This window comes from Cricetulus griseus, chromosome 3 (genome assembly GCF_003668045.3).
Source record: "Cricetulus griseus strain 17A/GY chromosome 3, alternate assembly CriGri-PICRH-1.0, whole genome shotgun sequence".
NCBI lineage: Eukaryota > Metazoa > Chordata > Mammalia > Rodentia > Cricetidae > Cricetulus > Cricetulus griseus.
Window position 1 is genome coordinate 254644159 of NC_048596.1, and position 2295 is coordinate 254646453.

Consider the following 2295-nt stretch of genomic DNA (forward strand, 5'->3'; position numbering starts at 1 on the left):
CTTTATTTGAAGTGTTATTGTTCTGGGGACAGGGTTTGAAGCTAGAGGATGGCATGATCACATTGTGCTTTGGCAGTGGAATCTGATTTCTGGGTGGAAAATAGTTTGGAGCAAAGCAAAGACAGAAAGAGAAAAGTTACAGAAGAGGTAACTGCAGGAATGCTTTGAACACAGTATTAGGGTTCTCTAGAGGGGCAGAACAGATAGTATGCAAGTAAAGAAGATTTATCAGAGTGACTTACAGGCTGTGGTCCAGCTAGTCCAACAATGGATGCCTACCAATTGAAAGTCCAAGAATCTAGTAGTTGTTCAGTCCATGAGGCTGATGTCTCTGCAGGTCTTCCGTATACACCAGAATTCTAAGAAGTAGGCTCTACTGTCAGTGAAGCAATGGACTTGCCAGAAAGAGCAAGAGCAAGGAGGCACAGAGTAAGTGTTTCCTCCCTTCTTCCACATCCATCATCTAAGTTGTCACTAGAAGGTGTAGCTCTCAACAAACTCGGGCCTGTTAACTTTCCATTACTAGGAGTGGGGGGTGGGGGTGTCATTGGCCCTTCAACTGAGATCCTAGCCATTCCTTCCCTAATTTCCCCAAGTCCTGCACAAAATTCTGCCCCCCAAATTCCATGTCCTTGGAGGTGCTAGAGGACATAGAGGGTAGAAGGTGACTAACAAGGAAAGGAGTCTGACTATGCAGCTTTCAGGAAGTGGTCACCCAGGCCCAGGTGGGACATTTCAGTGGTGCAGCACTTTTGGGGTCATTCATACTCCCTCACATGTGCTCCAATAAGTAAACCCAATAAGCTAATTGCTTTACAAGCTAGACTTGGGTGGAATCATTTCTTTGGTTGGTTGTTGGTATTCTACATGGTGAAAACAAACACATTCACGTCTCAGGACTAGTAACACAGCAAAGAGTTACAAGACCAGGGCTTAGGTTGAGATGGTGCCACTGGAATTTGGGGAGGCAGATGAATTCACTGCTCTGGTGGTGAAATTAATAGTGCTTGCTGATACTTGATGATAATCCTGATGAACTTGATGATGACTTATTTAAACTGCCAGTGAATGAAGCTGGAATGTACTGAGGTAAGGAAGACATTAGACAATTTAGTAGAGAGGAGGAATAAGAATAAAGTTTTAGCCAAGTTCCATGTAATGTTCCTTCCCTCTCCATTTAGTTGATTTTTGAGATGGGCTTTCATGTAACCAGGTTGGCCCCTAATTTGCTTTGTAGCTAGGGATGATCTAGAACACCTGATTTTCCTGCCTCCCCCTACCAAGTGCCAGGAATAGTGGTATGCACCACTCTGCCAAGTTTCAGTATCTCTATAAGACAGTCGATAAATATATCAAGAATGTGACATATAATTGACAAAAATAGTGCGAGGACATGAGACTTTTTAAAAGAATGTGCAGAGTACGAAGCTTGTGACTTAAGTGGAGTATACAGGAGGAAGAGTCATTGAGATCTAGGGAAGAGGGAAGCCAAAAGCACATGATGCTAGGTGCACACCCCTTCCCCTTTGTAATCATCCCCCAAACAATCAAGTTCTCTCTGGGCAGTGATTTCAGCATCAACTCATGTTTTACTACACATAGCTCTGGCCACTTAGCCACTATGGCTCACTGGCAACCTAGACCCATGTATACCTCTCTCAGAGACTGCAACACACTCTTATCCTTCAATCGTTTCCAAGGCATCTCCATATTCACTTAGTTAATCCCATTCATCAAGTAGGTGTGTCACTCCATACCTCATAGGAGACAGGCCTGGACTCTCTTTATGGACACCTCATCCTCAGTTCATCCGTGGCTGCATGTCCTACCACCCATCACAGCAAGCACAGAAACACTATTATAACAAATGAAGCATACAATCCCAAGCCACAGAGGAAAAGACAGCCATACGGGGATTGTTCCCATGGATACTCCACCCTCACACAGATCAGCCACTTGAGCACGTCTCAGCACCTATTGCGTGGTTATCTAATCACTCCTTCCCAAGTCACCTTTGGCACTGTCAGTTCTTGTTTAGAAGTCAGTTGTGTTGTGTGATTTTTTCCTGAGGAGATGTGAACAAATGTCTATTCATCTCAGGCAGGGGACAGATGGCAGAGCAAAGAAACAGTTCCATCAAAACCCAACTTTGCAAACAAATAAGTTGACCTACCTTCCAGGCAGGTCAACAGGCCAGGGAATCTCCTTACAAGTTAATACTGCTTATTATGCCTTGGGCAGGAGTGAGCCTTGAGAGTCTAACTAGTCGTTTACTTCCTGAGTTTTAAGAAACCT